Source organism: Equus caballus, chromosome 14 (genome assembly GCF_041296265.1).
Source record: "Equus caballus isolate H_3958 breed thoroughbred chromosome 14, TB-T2T, whole genome shotgun sequence".
Lineage (NCBI taxonomy): Eukaryota > Metazoa > Chordata > Mammalia > Perissodactyla > Equidae > Equus > Equus caballus.
Genome location: NC_091697.1, coordinates 81,835,994 through 81,860,256, shown reverse-complemented (window position 1 = coordinate 81,860,256; position 24,263 = coordinate 81,835,994). Strand labels below are relative to the sequence as shown.

The following is a 24,263-nucleotide window of genomic DNA, read 5'->3' as shown; positions in this document are numbered from 1 at the left end:
ACAGTCTTAACGAGGAGAAGATTCTCTCTCAAGAAACCACTTTCTTTGCTCATCCGTAAGAAGCAACTCCCTATCTGTCAAGGTTTTATCATGAGATTGCAGCAAATTGGTCACATTTCCAAGCTCCACTTCTAGTTCTCTTAATGTTTCTACCACATCTGCAATTACTTCATCCACTGAAGTCTTGAACCTCTCAAAATCACCCATGAGGGTTGGAATCAACTTCCAAACTCCTGTTAATATGGCTATTTTGACCTCTTTCCATGAACTGTGATTGTTCTTAATGGTATCTAGAATGGTGAATCCTTTCCAGAGGGTTTTAAATTGACTTGGCCTAGACCCATCAGAAGAATCACTGTCTATGGCAGCTATAGCCTTACAAAATGTATTCCTTAAGTAATGAGACTTGAAAATCAAAATTACTCCTTGGCCATGGACTGCAGAATGGATGTTGTGTTAGCAGGCATGAAAATATTAATCTCATTGTACATCTCCATCGAAGCTCTTGGGTTACCAGGTGCATTGTCAATGAGCAGTAATATTTTGAACAGAATCTTTTCTTCTGAGAAGTAGGTCTCAAAAGTGGGCTTAGAATATTCAGTAAACCATGTTGTAAACAGATGTGCTGTCATCCAGGCCTTGTTCCGTTTATAGAGCACACGCAGAGCAGATTTAGTATAATTCTTAAGGGCCCTAGGATTTTTGGAAAGGTAAATGAGCATTGGTTTCAATTTAAAGTCACCAGCTTCATTAGTCTCTAACAAGAGAGTCAGCTTGTCCTTTGAAACTTTGAAGCTTGACGTTGACTTTCCCTCGCTAGCTATGAAAGTCCTAGATGACATCTTCCAACATAAGACTCTTTCTTCTATGTTGAAAATCTGTTTAGTGTAGCCACCTTCATTAATGATCTCAGCTAGATCTTCTGGATAACTTGCTGCAGCTTCTCCATCAGCACTTGCTGCTTCACTTTGCACTTTTATGTTATGGAGATGGCTTCTTTCTTTAGACCTCATGAACCAACCTCTGCTAGCTGCAAACTTTTCTTCTGCAGCTTCCTCTCCTCTCTCAGCCTTCATAGAACTAAAGAGAATTAGGGCCTTGTTCTGAATTAGGCTTTGGCTTAAGGGAATATTGTGGCTGGTTTGATCTTCTATCCAGATCACTAAAACTTTCTCTTTACCAGCAATAAGGCTGTTTCACTTCTTGTCATTCATGTGTTCATTGGAGTAGCACTTTTAATTTACTTCAAGAACTTTTCTTTTGCATTCACAACTCAGCTGACCTGTTTGGTGCAAGAGGCCCAGCTTTTGGCTTATCTTGGCTTTTGACATGCCTTCCTCACTAAGCTTATCCATTTCTAGCTTTTGATTTAATGTGAGAGACATCTGACTTTTCCTTTCACTTGAACACTGAGAGGCCATTGTGGGGTTATTAATTGGCCTAATTTCAATATTGTATCTCAGGGGAAAGAGAGACCCAAGGAGTGGGAGAGAGATGGGAGAATGGTCAGTCAGTGGAGCAGTCGGAACACACACAACATTTATTAAGTTTTCCACCTTATATGGGCATGGTTCATGGTGCCCCAAAACAATTACAATGGTAACATCAAAGATCACTGATCGCAGATGACCATGACAAATATAATAACAATGAAATTTTGAAATATTGTGAGAACTACCAAAATGTGACACAGAGACATGAAATGAAGAAGTACTGTTGGAAAAATGGTGCTTATAGGTTTGCTCCATGCAGGATTGCTACAAACCTTCAGTTTGTGAAAAATGCAAACATCAGCAAAGCGCAATAAAGTGAAGCATAAATAAAATGAGGTATGCCTCTAAAAGAATGATTATGTGCCACTTATAAATACTTTAAAAAAATTTTTTTACATGAGTGAAAATCCCGCATCATTCCAGACTCATAGTACATGATAGTTGTAGATTAGCTAAATTAAAGTAAATTACTTGTTGACAGCTTTTTAAGAAAATTATTTAAACTAATGTTTAGTTTATGCATCATTATAACTGAAAGAATGGGATTAAACTTAATTCTGATAAATTACTTACATAAAACTCACAAAGTTCAATATCAAATTATTAAATAGATTGAATGAAAAGTAAAATAAAATATTAGCACATGTGTATTGTTTGATGTGAAGAAAATTGGCAATTATCTATCAATTTATTTCATTTCTTACAATCTGTCAAAAAATAGTTTCTTATAATTCACTTGAAGTACAAGAAAACTCAGTGATGAAAGTTTTCATTTATCTGAAGTTATTTAGTATAGCTTTAAAAGTGAAATTATGGCTAGTTGCCCTAAAAATAATGAGATGAAAATAAAATTTAAAAAAACACCTGGGTAAGAGTTAACTAATTGGGGACTGTTTAGTCCCCATTTTTCTTTACATTATCCTTATGCATTTCTAAATTTTGATTTGAAAAGTCAGAGATAATATCCTTACACAGTAAAAGTAAGGAAGGAAAAGTAAAATTTTCCATTGTTTATTTGTATAAACTATTTTAAAATACCATTTAAATATAATTTATACTTTATTTCTGTGAGAAATCATTAACCATTAGTTTTCCCTTCTACAATTATCACTTTTTCTTTTGTAAAGTTTATTAATGTTAAAATATAGTGTAGATCATTACATATGAATATTTGTATTATATCTGCTGTTCATCTGCCTTCATATCCATGAATGACTATTAATATACTAAGAGAAAACAATAGAACACTGAAAAATATAATCCTTTTCCATTTGATTCCAATCTATAACTTCAAAATGATAGTAGCTGAAGAAAATGGCCCCTGTCTCTTAATGACCAATACCAAATTAAATTAATGCTAACTAGAAAATATTACATAGACTGTATCCTTATACTTTAAATATACATTATATTAAAACGACAGTTTTTGCATAGAATTTTTGGTACTATGCAAGTTCAATATACAATGTTTTAATATGTTCAATTACAACACAAATAATGATATAATTTCTGTACCAGAGCATAAAGTATGTATGCAAAATTGCATAAAATAAAAATTTTAAAGTAAAATTATGGATGAAAATGCAAGAAACCTAAAGTCAATGAGAAGTAAAAATAAAATTATGTGACCATAACATTTCGCATAATCTTGATTATCTTCACAAATTTTCTACAAAATCCCCAGTAGAAAAATTTATGAGGGCAGGCATTTTATCTGTCTTTTAATTCCTTACTATATCTCCAGCGTCTAGTACAGAACTGACCCATAGCAGACACTCAATAAGTGTTTGTTAATGAATAAAAGAAATATACCAATTAGAGCTTTTCTAATCTTATATCTGTTCAAATTCATACATACAAAATGGCTTTAAGTTTAGACAGAGAGCGCACAGGAGAATAGTTTTTAAAATCTTCATATACCTATTGGTAGACTGGTTTTATAAAATTTTGAGAAAGTTTAATGATTCTCTTTGCGTGAAACTATATGTTTTAGATTTATTAATTGTTTTGCTTAAAAACTTCCTGAGCATAGTTAAAAGAAGGATCAATTTTTTTAAACTTGTCCATCTATTTTGACTGTGTGAAACTGTACAATGTATGCCTCAATTGGGAGGGTCCTTTAATAGATGCTTGGTAGTGAAGCATTATCATTTAATTTAATGAAATTATAGTGTGGGCTAGTAAGTAACCTATTTAATTAAAATTCTAAATTAATTCCATTAATGAAATATATCTGTGCACAGTGTCCCTGTACTTATTCTATGATGGTTCGTTATCATTCTTTTACCAGCTTTGTGAATTATTGAATTTGGCTAATTAAATTTCATGTTATGAAGTATACTAGTAAGTATAGAGAACATTGCATCTTCTTTTTTCAGAGATAATTTCTTGATTATTTGTTTAGAGCCTGCTTAGCAAATACACAAGCATCACAAAATTTTGTTTGCTTTCAGAAACAAACATTCAACACAATCAAAATATAACCTAGAAAATGAATTTCAATCAAAGAGCTTGATTCATATTGCGATAAAATCTAACTGACCTCTAATTCACTGTCTGTTCCTTTTAATGGAATACAAATTTATTACCAGAAGATCAGGGACCACATTAACAACTATACTCATTACTGTGATAATAACCCAAAAGTGTGATTTGCAAGGAAAAGTGGAGTGTAGGTGGAAAATATTCCTGGATAATGTCTCTTCACAGTGATTAGGATTGCAATTTAGTATCTTTATATTAATTTCAGGAATTCTAAATGGAGAACTTTTAACATTTAAAAATAGTTTTCTCTTAATTTTGCTCTTTTGCAAGTCTCTAAAATATGTACAGCAGATCACAAATTCAGAAGATTTTCAATTCATTCTAAAACAGCCTTTTCAGTATTTTTATTCCTGATATTCTCTCATCAGAGTGTAGGGAAAAATCAGCATAAAGTTAGAATGAGCTGATGCTGATGTGTTATGGGTTCTCTCTCATCAATTAACTCTTATGCATAATGGTTCAAACAGTCACCATTCTCTACTAATTATGGTTTAGGAATAAATTTCCCCTTCTAAGCCTACGTTTGAACTAAGATTCTAATGGTTGTACCTTATAAGTCATGAAAACAATAGAATAAAATAAAATAAATCTAACTGAGGAAATTCAAGTAAATATTGCCATTTAATATCAAAATGATATACAATGGACACTTTTAAACCTTTGCATTAAAGAGGAAGTTGCAGAAAGGATCATTTAGTTCAATTGTACTGATGGTGTTTTTTGAGTTTGCCAGATAGCTGTTGGTTTTGAACATTCATTTTATTTCTGTCTTACATCCATTTTGTGCTAAGTGAACAGTATTTTCAACTGCACTAATATATCAAAGTTATTGATTCTTTCAAAGTGAGTTGCATAAATGTTTCACTTCAAAGCATTTTAATACATACATAATACTTCTCAGTCTCCACGTCATGAATAACTAGTGATCTTTATGGTGCTTGCTCCCATATTGCTTTCACTTCACAATTAGGTGCAATTCCAGAGGGGGCTCCTGTGAGTGTGTATGGCCCAATTTTTGGGAAATATACACACAATTAAAGTCAGGGCTACCTCTCTGTCATCCAACGTATAGAGAGATGCATTAAAACTAACAAAGCGATAAAAGGCGCCTGAAATTGAAGCAGTTTAAGAAATGACAGTTTAATGAAAGCAGTGTAAAAATACTATCACTCTGATGGAAAACATCTGTCCTCCACGAATCTTGAATGATGGAAGGTTGTGCGGCTCTTGAGGCATGTGTTGCCAGCCTATGGTTATATCAACAGCAGGTCAGACGTGGCCTGTCTCCTTTAATATCATAGTTATGACTGTCCAAATATATACCATTCCAGCCAATACTTTGTCTTCAGCATTGCAATACGTTGCTTTCAAGTCCATTTCTTTTCACTGTTTGTTGGGCCTTTTCAATGGAGTGTGGGACTAACGCTGCTGAACTATAAGGAGGAAGAAAACAAATATATCATTGAAAGCAGTTTGTAAAGCAAAAAAAAGTTTATAAATATTATAATCTAGTTATTACAATAATCAAAAAGAGACATGTTCTGCTACTCTGCTTTAAGATTTTATTAAATTATGGTTGGAATCAACTATTCCTGATTTCTTTTTTTTTATTGTCACAGTCTTCACCCTCCCCACCATCAAATCATTTTCTCTGGATAGCAAAAATTTCTATGGGCAGGTAAAGGTTTACAACAACAGTGCCTTAAAGATCATCATTGTGTGATGAGAGGGTTAATATGTTTCTCCATGGCACCTGAATTACTACACAGACTTTCACAAGAACGAGAAGAAAAGTTTATTTACATTCCAAATTGGCACTAAACAAGTGGATTAGTCTCATGCCCCAAATCTGGAAGAAAATGGAAGCTAATAACTTTCATTTAAAATTCATTATTCTTTTCCTTGTCTCTCATTCATCAACAAGTAATTTTTGAAATGAAATTTTGCAGGTGAAAAGCCTATAATGTGGAGTAAATAATTTCCCTGGAGATAAGAAAAAAAAAATGAATTGCTTCTCACCTGCAAAAGTAGTTAATCTAGGTGCTATTCAGACATGCTAAATGTTTAAATGGGAGTTTAAAATAAATGTGAAAATTTTAGTTCTTCAAGTTCATCTCTCCATTTATTCCATTGATGGAAATGTTTTTCCATTTATTTTCCCCTAGGATGAATTTATTAGATCTATCATGGAAATTTTAATCATTTATTCAGTCTTATCTACGACATATCCAGAATTACATTCCACTAAGTGTTTCTGAGTTCGGGGGTGGAATGGAGCAGTACAGGAATATACAAGTGTAGTTGCTATGTACAAAATATGACTTCCCTCTTTGTGTGTCTCTTAGTACTTATTTTTTTTAGCAGAGCATAAAAACTGGTACTATAATTTGCATGGGTTTAGGGTATTAGTCTCTGTTCTGTGATCCACACTTCAGTGTTATCACAGCAAAACCTTCCCTATGCAGGCCCTAGCAAGCCTACAAGGTGCCCGGATAACTGGGCTATCCATAGACTGCACCAAATCTTTTCTAGTTCCCTCAGGAACTCTCATATTTGTGAAAGCTTTATTCCAGAGAGGAGTTCACTGGAGTTTTCTAGATTATATACAATAGTGATTTACACATTGAAATTGTTTGATGAAATAGTTATTTGGAGACTTCTCAATATTCTTTTGTAGTAAAAATGATTTTTGTATAACTCACTATCCTTACAATAAGTGTACTAACCCAAGTGTGAAACTAGGTCAAATTTCTTATCTACACATTTTAATTAACTTCTGTAATCCTTCCCAATCCTATATTTTCCAAACCAAATCTAGCTTAATATTGAGGTACAAATTACCCTTCGTATTTAGGAGAGAAGATTCTATGCAAAGTTTAAATAGAAAAATATATAATAATTTTTTCTGACACACACTATTAAAGTAATTTTTTATCCATTACTCTTCCATTTCCAATGATATTTGAATTTTCATGATGTATCAGGAAGGAAAACTTAACTAGATGCTAAATATCTTTAACAATGCTCTTTAATATCTGACTTTTCGGTCAGGGCGGTTTGTAGTATTTGTCAATTCAAGTAAAACGAATTTTCTGAAAGCATGTCAATCAGTAATAGAATATATTCAGTTTATAAATAAGCTATTAGTTTTATAAAGCTCTATTTAAACATAAATTGTAGTAAAGAAAAATCTAAGAACTGGTCAATAAGTGATATGTTACGGATGCCATTTCAGTATGATAATACTAAATATAAAAAATGATAGTTAAATATATCCTAAAATCCTATTATTCTATCTCTGCTTCCATTATATTAAGATTTCCATCGAAATTATTCTTATATATTTCATTTCTCTTACGTCTCTGAGTAAAATTTTCGGTTCTTTCTTCTGCTGGTAAAATGTTGTGAGGCGATCTGCCACCTGACCTTACCATTTAGCATTCCCTTTTACATAATTAAAGATTCAAAATTTCAAGCAAACTCAATATATCATTTTTCCTTCTAAGAACCTGTAGTTTAGATTTAGACTTTTCACTAATGTTGGTCTCCTCTGTGACAATCTCTCTTTGAGTCTTCTTTCCATAGGCTGGAAAATAGAGAAGTGTTTTACACAAATCCCCTGTCTTCACACAGAGGGAGTATTGGCATAGAGTGTGTAGTTTTAGTTCAATACACCTGGCTTAGAATCCTAGCTCTCGCCATGGTGTGAGGGCAGGGTCTAATATTCAGTAGATTCTCATTAGTTTCAATTCTTTTACTCCACCACATCCACTTTATCCCCTTTCATTATTTGCAGGGTTAAGATAAAGTCTTAGAGAGGTCCACGTATAACAAATAATCCATCATGGCATTGAGATTTCACCACAGTCAGAATAAAAAACTCAAAGGCATGACCAATGCAAATTTAATTTTCACTGTATCATTAATACAAGCAAAAAGAAGTATCGCTTTCCACTTCCTATTTTGTTTTGTAACCCTAAAAGTTACAATATTTGGTTAATATTTGAAGTTTCAGCCGTTACGCTAACAGTCATAGTAATAGCCTGCTTCTTAAGGTTATTATGGTATTAACTTTCACAGTCCTCTCTGAGACCACTGACTAAGTACACAATTTCCTGTGCATTATTATGCTTTGTTTGCAAGGGCCAGATGCTCTATGGGGCATCCTCTGCTTAACCTAGGGAGATTAAGACAGTGAACATCACATTGCATATTGCCAATCTAGAATCACTTAGACCCATCAATTATTTACAGCAAACACACACAGAAACATACCCACGTGAGATTCTAAAGCAGAAGCTCTCATCAACTTGAGTTGCCTTCCAGTATACTCCCTGAAGCAAAGACAGGAGCCCAAATACAGGGAAGGAAAAGCACATTAGGCCCCTGAAAGGCCATAATAACAGTTGCAAGGACATTTGAATTTGTTTAAATTAGTGTTTAAATCTTTCACGATAATGTTTTAAACTCCAGTTTTTTGTTTGTTTTTTTAAAGATCGGCACCTGAGCTAACAACTGTTGCCAATCTTTTTTCTTTTTTTTCCTGCTTTATCTCCCCAAATCCCCCTGGTATATAGTTGTATATATTAGTTGCACGTCCTTCTAGTTGTGGCATGTGGGACGCTGCCTCAACGTGGCCTGACAAGCAGTGCCACGTCCGCACCCAGAATCCGTACCGGTGAAACCCTAGGCCGCCACAGCAGAGCACGCAGACTTAACCGCTTGGCCACCGGGCCAGCCCCTAAACCCCAGTTTTAAAAGTAACTTCTAAGTCATATTTCACAACAAATAATCATGTTACTAACATTACCAGCCATCCAAAGAAAAGTGTGAATAGAAATTAAATTAAAAATACAGGTTAGAATAATTTCTGTTGCATTTGGACCTTAAACTAAGGTATTTTACTGCTGAGAAATTATTTTTAATGCTTGTGCTTACTATTGGGGAACAATTACTATGGTTTTAAATTTATGGGACTTTTTTAAAATTTCACTCTCTATATAGATTCTTTAAAAACAAAAATATGACAGCACACAGTTCCTGATATTATATTTTTTCTTTCAATAAATTATTTAACAGCATCCAGTCATGAAACATTATGTTATCCTTTCCAGTTCCTTTAAACAAAGTCAAATAAACCTGGAGATTTTAGTGACTAGAAGGAAATTTTAGTCAATTATTCGAACCAATCCCACATATTATGGCAGGAAAATGTTGCTTATTAAAGATACATTAGATTCCTTCTTAATCTATCTGGTTACATTTTCCTAAATAATTAATAGCCCCACACTGTTTTGGAGGTTTGTAAGTCCCTCTTAATCAATTATCCTCTTTACATGTAGTTATCTATTATTTTTGGAGCTTTTCCTCCACCCTGGAAAATATTATGGCATCTGGTGCATAACCATTCCATGAACAACCTGGATTAAACTCCACATCTCTCGAGCCAATAGCTGTTTGTCTTGTCAAAATTTCAGATTTTCTCTAACCAATATAATTCTATGTAAATGTTACTACTCTCATTCAAAATCTAATTTTAAGTGCATTTTAAGCCACATGATTTATTTGTTTTTTGGTCTACTTCTCAGCCTTGGCATTGTGTAAAGGAGTAAAGCACCTCACAAAAGCTACATGATTAAATGCTTGCAACCAATTTGTTGGTGTGGAGTTCATGCGTTTTTCATACTCAGGCTTTACTTTGTAGGACTGTTACGTTTCTGTAAACATAGTGGTTATTTACAGGTGAGATGCACCATTATCAAAATTTGGTTATCTTACCACCTAGTGATTTTACCTAATCATTCATAAAAATACGCTTGAGTCACACTCTTGAATGCATTCTGCCAAAGGAGAAAATTCACTTTCTATATTAGAGAGAGAAAGCAGAGTGTGAAATACAGCTATATCTCCCTCTTCCTATTACTCAACTCCGTAGCACAAGCATTGGACTGAGATCAGAAAAAGATAGAGTTACTGTTCTTTCAGACTGGGTCTGTGTGTGTGTCTGAACACACATGCGCCTATAAAACTAGTCTTTCTCTGTAGAAGAATGTATTTGTTTCAGCATTTTTGATAGTATTTCATAAACGTTTACCAGGTATCAAATTTAAGTAGTCAAAAAAAATTTGGTGTTACTCATTTGATTTGGTTTAATAAATCAGTTTGGGCCTGCCTGTTTGAGAGGAAAAGAGAATAAGCACAAGAGTGAGAACTAGAGTGAGAGTCAGAGGGAAAGAGAAAGAGAGAATAAGTAACTGTGCGCAAAACATTTACACTGAAACTGGGTATAATTTTTTATGTGCAATAGAATGTAAAAATTGTCTCAGTGATATTATTGCATATTCCATCTAGAAATATTTTTAATGAATGATGCAGTTAAAAATATCTTTGGGCAAAAGACCCAGAACACCCAACATAATATTGAAGTAGAAGAACAAAAATGAAGGATTGACTCTACGCAACTTCAAGACTTACTATCAAGCTACAGAAATTAAGACAGTGTGATACTGATGAAAGAACAGACAAACAGATCAATGGAACAGAATAGAGAGCCCAGAACTAAACTCACATAAATATAGTCAATTGATCTTTGACAAAGATGCAAATGCAAAGATAGTCTCTTCAACAAATGGAGATGGCAGACCTGGACATTCACATGCAAGAAAAAAAATGAATCTAGATGCAGACCTTACACCCTTCACAAAAATTAACTCAAAACGGATTGTAGATCTAAATAGAAAATGCAGAACTATATAACTCCTACAAGGTAACATAGGAGAAAGCCTAGATGACCTTGGGTATGATGATGAGTTTTTGAATACAATCCCAAAGACACAATTCATGAAAAAAGAATTGGTAAGCTGGACTTCATTAAAATTTAAAAAACGTTCTGCTCTGCAAAAGACAATGTTAAGAGAAAAAAAGGAGAAGGGGTGGAGCAAAATGGCGGGGTGAGCTGACCCGGGATTCTCTCCCCTCCAAAATACAACAAAGGATTGGAAAAACTGAATTTCAGAGAATAAATCTAATGCCAACACGTTAGAGACCTACAATACCAAGAAGGCAGAGAACATAAACCTTGCTCATGACCTTGGAGGTGCTGGAATGGGTAGGAGAGAACGTGCTCCCTCCCCTAGAGTCTGCATCCCTGCTGCGCAGTCCGGGAAGGAGCGGGGGAGGGGCCGCAAGACTGGGGGATCATCCAGGACTCCTGCCGCTTGTTCAGTGGAAACCCCCTAACGGGGGAAAGCTTCTGTGCGCCGAGACGCCATAAACCCAGGGCCTCGGGAGACCAGAGAACAAAACTGACCTGAATCCAGATCGGCACCCGAGAATAGCAGCCCCTCCCTGACGGAGAAGTGCACTGGGAGCCGCCATCTTGCCCGAAGGCGGAGAGCGCAGAACACGTGGCTCTCGACCCCCATCTAGTGGCGACAGGCTGTAACTGCAACCGAATTCTACCACCATGTGAAAAAACTGCTCCTCTACCATCCAGCAATTTATAAAAGCCCCAGACCAGAAGGAAAACAATAAAAACATAGAATTAAGTCCTGAGGACTTGGAATTAGGTAAACTAAGTGATAATGAGTTCAGAGCAGCTATAATCAAAAAACTCAATGAGATAGAGAGAAAGATAGAGAAACAAGCCAATGAGTTCTGGAGTTACTTCACTAAAGAGATTGAAATTATAAAGTAGAATCAAACAGAATTACTAGAGATGAAAAATACAATGGACCAGATAAAACAGAATACAGATTCCCTGAATGCCCGTGTAGACACCATAGAAGAGCAAATTAACATAAGTGAAGACAGACAGGCTGAATGCTCCAGACAGAGGAAGAAAGAGAACTAAGAATTTAAAAAAGTGAGGAAAATCTCTGAGAGATAGTGGATTCAATGAGGAGTAAGAACTTAAGGATCATAGGAATTCCCGAGAACATGGAAAAGGAAAATGGAGCAGAAAGTGTGCTTAACAAAATTATTGAAGAGAACTTCCCAAATCTAGGGATTGACGGAGAAATGTGTGTAGAAGCAGCTTTCAGATCTCCTAGATTTGTCAATGTAAAAAGACCTACTGCAAGGCACATAGTAGTACAATTGGAAAGAAGGAAAGATAAAGAAAGAATACTCAGGGAAGTAAGAAAAAAGAAGAGAATAACCTACAAAGGAACTCCTATCAGACTTTCAGTGGATTTCTCTACAGAAACCTTAGAAGCTAGGAGAGAGTGGAGTGACATATTCAAAGCTTTAAAAGATAAAAATCTTCAGCCAAGAATACTCTATCCAGCAAGAATTTCCTTCAGATGTGAGGGAGAAATTAAATCTTTTCCAGACAAACAAAAGTTAAGGTAATTTGTAACTAAAAGCCCTCCACTACAAGAAATCCTTAAGAAGGCTCTAGTACCTGAAAAAAGAAAAAAGGGAGAAAGGGGTCACAATCCACAGACTAGGGAGACTGATGGATAGAACCAGAACAGGATAGCAAATATTCAACTATAGCATTAGGGTAAAGGTAAGGAAACTACCAAAGCAAGGACGATCTTATCACTCTAACTACAAATTCATAACACGAGTTGGAATAAGAAATGAAAATAATTATTTAGGAGGGGAAGAGCAAAGGGTCTAAATCAGTATTGGCCAAGTAAGTAAGAGACCACCAGAGAATAGACTATATTATACACAAGATTCTAAATACAAACTTCAGGGTAGACACTAAAATAAAATACAGAACAGAGTCACAAATCATAAATAAGGAAAAATCTAAGATACCCAGCATAAGAAATTGCAGTATTAAATGGGTAGGCTAAAGCACACAGGAAAAGAAATGCAGGAAAACAAGATAATGAGTGACAGATTGACAATATTAAGTCCACATGCATCAATAATCACTCTCAATGTAAATGGATTGAACGCTCCAATAAAAAGACACAGAGTGGCAAAATGGATTAAAGAACAAGATCCAACAATTTGTCGCCTCCGGGAAACACACCTCAGCCCCAAGGACAAACACAGGCTCAGAGTGAAGGGGTGGAGGACAATACTTCAAGCTAATAGCAAGCAAAAAAAGGCAAGTGTTGCAATTCTTATATCAGACAAAATAAGACAGGTAAAGAGAGACACAGAGGGACAATATATGATGATCAAAGGGACACTTCATCAAGAAGAAATAACGCTTATAAATATCTATGCACCCAACACAGGAGCACCACGATTCATAAAGCAACTATTAACAGACCTAAAGGAAGATGTCAAAAACAACACAATAATAGTAGGGGACCTCAACACCCCACTCACATCAATGGACAGATCATCCAGACAGAAAATCAACAAGGAAATAGTGGAGCTAAATGAAAAACTAAAACAATTGGACTTAATAGACATATATAGATCACTTCACCCTAAAACAGCTGAATACACCTTCTTCTCAAGTGCACATGGAACATTCTCAAGTATAGACCATATGTTGGGAAACAAGGCAAGCCTCTACAAATTTAAAAAAAAATTGAAATAATAACAAGCATCTTCTCTGATCATAATGCTATAAGGCTAGAAATTAATTACAAGAAAAAAGCTGAAAAAGGCACAAAGATGTGGAGACTAAACAACACACTACTGAACAAGCAATGGATCATTGAAGAAATTAAAGAAGAAATAAAAAAATACCAGGAAACAAATGAAAATGATAGCATGCCATACCAACTCATATGGGATACAGCAAAAGCTGTATTAAGAGGAAAATTCATCGCAATACAGGCACATCTTAACAAACAAGAAAAATCCCAAATAAGCAATCTTAAACTACACCTAACTAAACTAGAGAAAAAAGAACAAATAAAGCCCAAAGTCAGCAGAAGGAGAGAAATAATAAAAATCAAAGCAGAAATAAATACTACTGAAACGAAAAAGGCAGTAGAAAGGATCAATGAAACAAAGAGCTGTTTTTTTGAGAAGATAAATAAAATTGACAAACCACTAGCCAGACTTACAAAGAAGAAAAGGGAGAAAGCTCAAATAAACAAAATCAGAAACGAAAGAGGAGAAATAACAACAGACTCTGCAGAAATACAACTGATTATAAGAGAATACTATGAAAAACTATATGCCAACAGAATGGATAACCTAGAGGAAATGGATAAATTCTTGGACTCCTACAATCTCCCAAAGCTCACTCAAGAAGAGGCAGACAATTTGAACAACCAATCACAAGGAAAGAGATTGAAACAGCAATCAAGAACATCCCAAAGAATAAAACCCCAGGACCAGATGGCTTTCCTGGGGAATTCTACCAAACTTTCAGAGAGGATTTAATACCTATCATTTTCAAGCTATTCCAAAAAATTAGGGAAGATGGAACACTTCCTAACACATTCTATGAGGCCAACATCACGCTGATACCAAAACCTGACAAGGACACCACGAAAAAAGAGAACTACAGGCCAATATCACTGATGAACATAGATGCAAAAATTCTAAACAAAATTTTGGCCACCAGAATTCAGCAATTCATCAAAAGTATCATACATCATGATCAGGTGGGATTCATACCAGGGACACAGGGATGGTTCAACATCCACAAATCAATCAACGTGATACACCACATCAACGAACTGAGGAATAAAAACCACATGATAATTTCAATAGATGCAGAGAAGGCATTTGACAAGCTCCAACACCCATTTATGATAAAAACTCTGAACAAAATGGGCATAGAAGGAAACTACCTCAACATAATAAAGGCCGTATATGACAAACCCATAGCCAACATCATACTCAATGGGCAAAAACTGAACGCCATCCCCCTGAAAACAGGAATGAGACAAGGATGCCCTCTATCACCACTCTTATTTAACATAGTACTGGGGGTCCTGGCCAGCGCAATCAGGCAAGAAAAAGGAATAAAAGGAATCCAAATAGGGAGGGAAGAAGTGAAACTCTCGCTGTTTGCAGATGACATGATCTTATATATATAGAAAACCCCAAAGAATCCATTGGAAAACTCTTAGAAGTAATCAACAACTACAGCAAAGTTGCAGGGTACAAAATCAATTTGCATAAATCAGTAGCATTTCTATACTCTAATAACGAACTAACAGAAAAAGAACTCAAGAACACAATAGCATTCACAATCACAACAAAAAGAATAAAATACCTTGGGGTAAATTTAACTAAGGAAGTGAAGGACCTATATAATGAAAATTACAAGGCCTTTCTGAGAGAATTGGATGACGACATAAGGAGATGGAAAGACATTCCATGTACATGGATTGGAAGAATAAACATAGTTAGAATGTCCGTTCTACCTAAAGCAATCTACAGATTTAACGCCATCCCAATCAGAATCCCAATGACATTCTTTACAGAGTTAGAACAAAGAATCCTAAAATTCATACGGGGCAACAAAAGACCCCGAATTGCTAAAGCAATCCTGAGAAAAAAGAACAAAACGGAAGCCATCACAATCCCTGACTTCAAAACTTGCTACAAAGCTACAGTAATCAAAACAGCATGGTACTAGTACAAAAACAGGTGCACAGATCAATGGAACAGAATTGAAAGCCCAGAAATAAAACCACACATCTATGGACAGCTTATCTTTGACAAAGGAGCTGAGGGCATACAATGGAGAAAAGAAAGTCTTTTCAACAAATGGTGCTGGGAAAACTGGAAAGCCGCATGTAAAAGAATGAAAATTGACCATTCTTTTTCACCATTCACCAAAATAAACTCAAAATGGATTAAAGACCTAAAGGTGAGACCTGAAACCATAAGGCTTCTGGAAGAAAACGTAGGCAGTACACTCTTTAGCATCAGTATTAAAAGGATCTTTTCAGACACCATGCCTTCTCAGAGAAGGGAAACAATAGAAAGAATAAACAAATGGGACTTCATCAGACTAAAGAGCTTCTTCAAGGCAAATGAAAACAGGATTGAAACAAAAAAAACAACCCACTAACTGGAAAAAATATTTGCAAGTCATATATCTGACAAAGGCTTAATATCCATAATATATAAAGAACTCTCACAACTCAACAACAAAAAATCAAACAACCCAATCAAAAAATGGGCTGGAGACATGAACAGACATTTCTCCAAAGAAGATATACGGATGGCCAATAGGCACATGAAAAGATGCTCATCATCGTTGATCATCAGGGAAATGCAAATCAAAACTACACTAAGATATCACCTTACACCCATTAGAATGACAGAAATATCTAAAACTATTAGTAAAAAATGTTGGAGAGGTTGTGGAGAAAAAGGAACCCTCATACGCTGCTGGTAGGAATGCAAACTGGTGCAGCCACTATAGAAAACAGTATGGAGATGCGTCAAAAAATTAAAAATAGAACTACCATACGATCCAGCCATCCCGCTACTGGGTATTTATCCAAAGAGCTTGAAGTCAGCAATCCCAAAAGTCCTATGCACCCCAATGTTCATTGCAGCATTATTTACAATAGCCAAGACATGAAGCAACCTAAGTGCCCATCAACAGATGAATGGATAAAGAAGTTGTGGTATATATATATACAATGGAATACTACTCAGCTGCAAAACAGAACAAAATCATTCCATTTGCAATAACGTGGATGGACCTTGAGAGAATTATGTTAAGTGAAATAAGCCAGCTAGAGAAGGATAATCTGCGTATGACTCCACTCATATGAGGAATTTAAAAATGTGGACTAAGAACAGTTTAGTGGATACCAGGGGAAAAGTGGGGTGGGGGGTGGGCACACAGGGTGAAGTGGTGCACCTACAACACGAATGACAAAAATTAATGTACAATTGAAATTTCACAAGATTGTAAACTATCATTAACTCAATAAAAAAAAAAGACAAAGTTAAGAGACTGAGAAGACAAGCCACAGAGTGGGAGAAAATATTTGCAAAAGACACATCTGATAAAGGTCTGTGGTCCAAAATATACAAAGAACTCTTAAAAACTCACTAAGAAAACAAACAAGCTGATTAAAAAATAAGCCAAAGACCTTAAAAAACACTGCTGTAGATTGAACGGGTCCCTCAAAATTCATATGTTGAAACCTAATCCCCAGTGTGATGGTATTTGGAGATGGGGCTTTTGGAAGATGATTAGGCCATGATGGCAGAGACCACATGAGTGGGATTAGTGCCCTTGTAAGAGGACATCCTCCTCCATCCTACCATGTGACACAGTGAGAAGACAACTGTCTGTTAACCAGCAAATGGGCCCTCACTAGACATCAAATCTTCTAGTGCCTTGATCTTGGACTTCCCAGTGTCCAAAATTGTGAGAAATAAACGTTTGTTGTTTAAGCAACCCAGTCTATAGTATTTATCCTGTAACAACTTGACCAATTTAAGAGAGAAATTCAACAACAAAAGATACAGAGATGGAAAATCAGCATATGAAAAGATGCTGCACATCGTATGTTATCAGGGAAATACAATTTAAAACAACAATGAAATACTACTGCACACCAATTCGAATGACTCAAACCCAGAACACTGAGAACACTGAATGCGGGGGGTGAGGTGGAGAAACAGGAACACTCTTTCATTACTGGTGAGATTGTAAAATGGTGTAGAAGAGAGCTTGGTAGTTTTTAATAAAACTAAGCATACTCTTACCATGCCATCCAACAATCACATTCCTTTATATTTACCCAAAGGAGTTTAAAACTTATGTTCACATAAAAACCTGCACACAGCTTTATTCATAATTGCCAAAACTTGGAAGTCACCAAAATGTCCTCAAGCAGATGAATAAACAAACTGTGGTACAACCAGACAATGAAATTTTATTCAGCTCTAAAAAGAAATAAGCTTTCAAACCATAAAAAGACATGGAGGAAGCTTAAATGTATATTACTAACTGAAAGAAACCAATCTGAAAAGGATACATACTTTATGATCCCGACTATATGGCATTCTGGAGAAGGCAAAACTATGGAGACAGTGAGAAGACCAGTGGTTGCCACGGATTGGATTAGGGGGATGGATGAACAGGCAGAGCACAGAAGACTTAGGACCATGAAAATACTCTATATGATACTATAACTATATCATAGTTATAGATATATAACATGTATAGATAAATAACATGTATACTATGATGGATACATGTTATTATACATTTGTCCAAACCCACAGAATGTACAAGACCAAAAGTGAACTGCAATGTAAACTGTGGACATTGGGTGATTATCATGTGTCAGTGTTGGTTCATCAGTTGTAACAAATGAACCCTCTGATGGGGGATGTTGATAATGGGGGGAATATGCATGTGTGAGGTCGGTGGGTACAGCCATCCCTCAGTATCCAAGGGGGATTGGATACTAAAATCCGTAGATGCTCAAGTCTCTTATATAAAATGGCATAGTATTTGCGTATAACCTAAACACATCCTCCCATATACTTTAAATTATCTCTATATTACTTATAATACCTAATGAAATGTAAATGCTATGTAAACAGTTGTTATACTGTGTTGTTTACAGAAGGAAAAGAAAGTCTGTACTTGTTCAGTATAGATCCAACCAGTATAGGTCTTTTTATCCACAGTTGGTTGAATCTGTAGAAGTGGAATTCGTGAATATGGAACCCACAGATACAGAACCTACAGATATGGAGGGCTGACTGTATGAGGGAAATCTCCCTCAATTTTGCTGTGAACCTTAAACTGCTCTAAAAAATAGTCTTAATAAAACATTTTTAAAAAATCATGAAGAACAAAATTTGGGATATGCTTATGTTTAAAATATTGTCTTCAATGGCAGATCATATAGGTATGTCACCAAAATTCTAATTTAGTAATACAAGAATTTTAGAAAGTAGAATTATTTTCTGGAAAATGCTGTAATCTTGTTATCCACCAATTTATGCACATAGCTTTATTATAGTGTATGTAGCTCTTAAAGAGCAACAGAAAGTGCTAATTTATTTGGAATCATATCAATTTAGATTTTGCTTTTTAATGATATGTGTCTGCATACGTGTGTGCATGTGTGAAATGAGGTGCTCTTTTTATTTTATTTATTTATTTATTTTTTTGGAAGATTAGCCCTGAGCTAACATCTACTGCCAGTCCTCGTCTTTTTGTTGAGGAAGACTGGCCCTGAGCTAACATCCTTGCCCATCTTTCTCTACTTTGTATATGGGACGCCTACCACAGCATGGCTTAAGTGGTGCCATGTCTGCACCCAGGATCCAAACTGGCGAACCCCGGGCCACTGAAGCAGAACGTGTGAACATAACCACTGCACCACCAGGCTAGCCCCTCTTTTTATTTTTAGAGGACCATAAATTAATAAATTTTGGACTTTTAAAATTCACATGTTTAGGTATTTGAACTTTGGATGTACTACTATATATTACATATAAATATCTTACAGATGGTAATAAGGATGGCTATAGTAGTTAATGTTTATTGCCTACACAACACACATTCTTTTATGGTGTCCAAAGCATTCTCTTGAAAGAGATGCTGCATTATTCCCATTTTGAAGATGAAGAAATTGAGACACAGAAAGAATATCACCCAGGTTGCAAGTGGCAAACTTGGATTTGACCCCAAGTATTATGAGCACCCCATGCTCTTCACAAGGAGGCCACCCTGCCACTAGATTTCAAGTGAGTGTTTCACGTGACACACATTTGGAATCATCCCTAAAAGCTAACAGATGTTTAGAGTCTCATCATTTTTCTCCTGGGACAAAACCTCTGTGTAGCACAAAACAGTACCCAGCACCACTTTTGTGTTTACATCTGTGATTTCAGTTACCTTAGTTCTCTAAGGAAACACTTTCAACCATCTTAGTCTTACAATAGTGTCCTTCTAATCAGTATTTGATAACAGATGTAACAAGAGAGTTGCAGTAATAAATTTTGAACTAATCATATGTACTAGAGTTGGATATGCTATACACTTTTCACTCAAAGTACTATCAAAATTACCTCAATTTTATGATTACAGTTCTCCTGAGTCTTATCTATTTACACATAGGATATTAATCATATTTTGGTCTAGCAGTTGTTACATATTTTTTCTACATTTGAATTTAAAAGTAGTTAAATTATGTGAACACTTTTTAAAAATGACATCAAGCCCATAAAGACTATATAACAATATAGAAAAATATATACTAATAGTGGAAACCCAGGACACACACTGTATAAAATTTATGTTATATCTATTGAAAATAGATAAGATTATGAATAACTATTAGAAGTGAAAATCAATAAAATTAGTAAGGTCGAATTTATCAAAAATTTCTATTATGCATTGTGCTTTTGGTGTTATGTCTAAAACTCAACACCAAACCCGAGGTCATATAGACTTTCTCTAGTTTTGTTCTAACATTTTTTTTTATTTTACATATAAATCTATAATTCGCTTTGATTTAATTTTTGTGAAAGACGTAAAGTCTTTATCCTCTTCTTTTTTTTTGCTGGTGGATGTTCAGTTGTTCCGCCACCATTTGTTGTAAAGTTTCTCCTTGCTCCTTTGCATCTTTTTCAAAAATCACTTGTTTATATTTGTGTGGGTCTATTTCTAGGCTTTCAATGTTGCTCCATTGATCTAGGTGTCTATTCATTGGTCATACCACACCATCTTGATTACTGTACATTTACAGTAAAACTTTAAGTCAGGTCGTGTGAGACCTCTAATATTTTCTTGTTCAATATTGTGTTGGCTATGCTAGGTATTTTGCCTTTCCATATAAACTTTAAAATTAATTTGTCATAGTTACAAAATAGCTAACTGGGGTTTTGTTCAAGAGTGCGTTGAATCAATAGATTAAGACTTCGCATCCTAACAATATTGAGTCTTCCAATTCATGAATTCAAATATCGATCCATTTATTTATATATTCTTTAATTTTCCTTAGCATTAATTTTTAGTAATTAGGCAGACATTAGGTAAAAAATAAGGAAATGTCAATAAAATTTGGACTTTATTTGAAAACAGTATGTCAATATTGGTTCATTAATTGTGACCAATGTAGCATTATAATGGAAGATGTTAATAACAGGGGAAACTGGATGTGGGTTATATCGGAACACGCTATACTAAATTTGCCATTTTTCTGTATCTCTAAAACTATGCTGGAATTAAAAGTTTATAGAAATAAAGAGACGGTTGTCTGAGTAACTGCACTGGGGTAATTTTTTCTATAAGTGTTTAAAGCTATTATCATCATACTTGCATTATTCAAAATGATTTTACGATTATAGTTTGGAAAGTAATTATAAATTTTCCATTTCTTACTCCCTATTCTTAAAAAATATAGCTAATTTATACATAAAGAAATCTGTTATGGCACCTATCTACTATGTGATAATATTAAATGTTAAATGTTTAGACAAATGAATAATAACATGTATCCGTCATTATGGTATCATATAAAGTATTTTCATGGCCCTAAATGTTATATCCTTACCTCATTAGCCTGAAGTACTAGAAAAACCTACTAAAAAATTACAGAAGTACTAGTAATAATTTATAAACCAGGAAAATTGGGATCAATAATATGTAAGCATCTTCTGAAAGCAAACATAACTATTATTCTATTATTGTTAAATGGTAAATTACTATTAAGCCATCTTTTTCCAATTTTAAGTATAACTTCAGTACTTGTATTACAAATTGTCATCTACAAGTATCCTAAGAGAATAAGTTTGCTAAATATAGTAAAAGTGTGCAGAGCTCTTCTGGGAGGTAGAATAGTTTCCCGTGGCTGCAGTAACAGCAGAACTTATTCTCTCACAGTTCTGAAGGCTAGAGGTTCAACATCAGTTTCAAGGGCGGAAATCAACATATCAGTAGGGCTGCACTCTTTCTCCAAACATATAGCAGACAATTTGTTCCTTACCTCTTCCAGCTTCGAGTGGCTGTCAACATTCCTTTGCTTGTGGTCATATCACTTCAATCTGTGTCTTTGTGATCACGTTGCCTTCTCTTCTGTGTGTCTGTTTCTTTCTTATAAGGACACTTGTAATTGGATTTAGCACCATCCAGATAATCCAGGATGACTTTCCTATGTCAAGATCCTTAAACTCATCTGCAAAGACTTTTTCTCTTTATAAGGTATCATTTAAGGTTCTGGGAGTAAGAGCCTGATATCTTTGGGTGGTCAATATTCAGCCTCTACAGAGGGTGAGGAGGACTGTTTTCATTGTGCACACTTATTTAACAAAATAAAGATGTGCTAGTGGTTCCATAAAGTGTTAAACAGTGAAAATTAAGATTTGCATAATTTCCCAGGGGATATTTAGGAGATCTAGCATTGTGCTTTGATTTTTTTTTTTTTACTGCTTAAAACAAATGTATGTTTGCTTTGTGTTTCAATGGTATATTTTTAGACTATCCATATGAAATCATTCTAGTTTGCCTTTATGTGTTTCTGTGGGTTTCATTGTTTATTAATATGACTAATTACACTCTGGACAAATTTAGAGACATTGGAGAAACAGGGAGCCCTAGAAAGGAGAACTCTCAAGTACAATTTGATTTAACTTTGTTTGGCCCCCAATTTAAGGGACCACACTTCTAGGATATCCAGCAGCTCAACAAAAACATCTGAGAATCTGCACGATAAATCCGTCTCTGTCTATGGTCCTAAGAAGGCCATGACCTTGGGCAATGGGAAAGCGTGTGAACGTGTATTTTGGTAAGGAGTGGAGAAGGTGAGATGGAGGGATAGGAAGCTCTGCTCCTACTAACAAATGGGGCTTATTTATGTCAGATATATAATTAAATCATAGACTTACTGAATAATAGCACAAAAGAGACCTTAGAGCTCACCTAATCAAACTCCTTCATTTTATTAATAAAGAAATGACTCTACAGATGTGAATACTTACCTTATATCACCTCAATAATTAATAATAGGGCAAAAATTAAAACCCAGAGTTTATGCCATTTTTTTCTATTTTTATTCCAAAGAAATAAGAAATAATTCTGAGAGATTGCATCATTTTCTTTAGATCACACAACTAGTAAGCTACAAATGGAGAACAATCCAGATTCTTTGTAAAAATCATGCCCAGGCATGTCTAGAAAACTCTGTATCTTTCCCCTGTCCTACTACCCTTAGATATGTTTAGTGATAATTTTACTTTGAATATAATACAATGGCTCATTTTGTATTATATTTGTTTTATTTAATTATCTACTTCCCTTTCAAGACTTGAGTACTTTATTGGATTTTACTCATTCTTAATCCTCAGCACTTGAGTGACATTTAAGTCCTCCCTTCTCACTTTCCTTCTCCATTTACACGTGTATGCATTTGTGAATATCACAAAAAAGAATTAAATTTAACGTTCAGTTTTCACTACAACTTTCTCAGTCTCAGAATGGCTGCTGTCTGCTAAATTCAACTTTCCCACAGGCAACCTAAAAGAAGGAAGTACAAATTAACCTTTGAAATACAAACACGGACACTCATACACACACATACACATATATATAACAAATATATATATATGCATATATGTATATATTTCTGCATACATGTACATGTGTGTACATTAACAATGATTAAGAGCCTCAAAAAATATCTTGAGAAATTATGATGTTCATGAGGCATTAATATTAAAAAAAGAAAGAGAGAAAAGGAAAAAGCATGAATTAAGAGACTATTTGTGCTGGTTTATATATAACTACTGTACTAGTTTTCTTTTGTTACTGTAAATTACCAGAAATTTAGTGGCCTAAAATAAAACACATTTATTATCTTATACTTCTATAGGTCAGAAATTTGATACAGGTCTCATTGGTCTGAAATCAAGGTGTAACCAAGTTTATGTTCCTTTCTGGAGGCTCAAGGGGAAAATCCATTTCGTTGTCTTTTCTAGAAGCTACCCATATTCCTTAGCTGCTGGGTCACTTCCATTCTCAAAACCAGCAATCACCAGTTGAGTCCTTTTCACATTACATCCCTCTGACCCTGATTCTTCTTTTGCCTCTACTTTTACTTTTGAAGACCCTTGTGATTACATTGGGCCCAACTTGATATTCTAAAATAACCTTTCTATTTCAAGAGAAATTGATTAGCTACCTTAATTCCCCTTCGCCAGGTCACCTAACATATTCCCAGGTTCCGCGGATTTTGTCATCACATTGTTGAGACCGTTATTCCTCTTAACAAATCTATCATGCTTCAATTTCCTGAAAGTTACTCTCAGTAGCATTAGGTGTCATTTACATTGATGTACAAATCGTCAATAAAATGTTGG

At 34.9% G+C, this 24,263-nt stretch overlaps 2 long non-coding RNA genes across 4 annotated transcripts in view; one reads left to right on the top strand and one right to left on the bottom strand.

Moving 5' to 3' along the window:
* The window catches only part of LOC111767863 (uncharacterized), a 784,370-nt gene that overhangs the window by 606,417 nt on the left and 153,690 nt on the right, over positions 1-24,263 (top strand). The gene's annotated exons all lie outside the window — the stretch shown is intronic.
* LOC111767861 (uncharacterized) lies at positions 1,516-11,429 on the bottom strand. The gene is made up of 2 exons (XR_002799763.2): positions 11,347-11,429; positions 1,516-5,470 (listed from the first exon to the last, which is right to left on the bottom strand). It is a non-coding gene; the product is annotated as an uncharacterized lncRNA (long non-coding RNA).